Here is a 405-nt window from a genome sequence, read left to right as displayed (position 1 = left end):
ACAAGAACATATGTAAAACACTAAAAAATAAAACACATGAATGCAAGAACATAAAACACAAAGTAAAAAATGAGAGAGGCACCGGTCGGTTAATCACTATGCTTGACTGAATTGACAGTATCTCCTGCAACCTAATTCATAATTTTCTCACAACCACTTATCTGTCTTAGGTCCATTACGGAGTTCGTCAACGAACGACTGCCCTTTACCAGGACCTAAAGAACTAAACTGAACTAAAAATAGCAAAATAACTGTACAAAAGAAATAAAAAGAACTAAAATAAATATTGAAATAAAAAGATCAAATAATAGATTCCTCCTTACTCTCATTTCTTCGCTCATTCATAATACATTATTTCTGTAGTTCTTGCGTTCTTGTGTAAGGATACAAATAACGATTTAAAGT

The sequence above is a fragment of the Penaeus monodon genome, chromosome 29 (assembly GCF_015228065.2).
Source record: "Penaeus monodon isolate SGIC_2016 chromosome 29, NSTDA_Pmon_1, whole genome shotgun sequence".
Lineage (NCBI taxonomy): Eukaryota > Metazoa > Arthropoda > Malacostraca > Decapoda > Penaeidae > Penaeus > Penaeus monodon.
Note: the sequence above shows the minus strand (reverse complement) of the source record.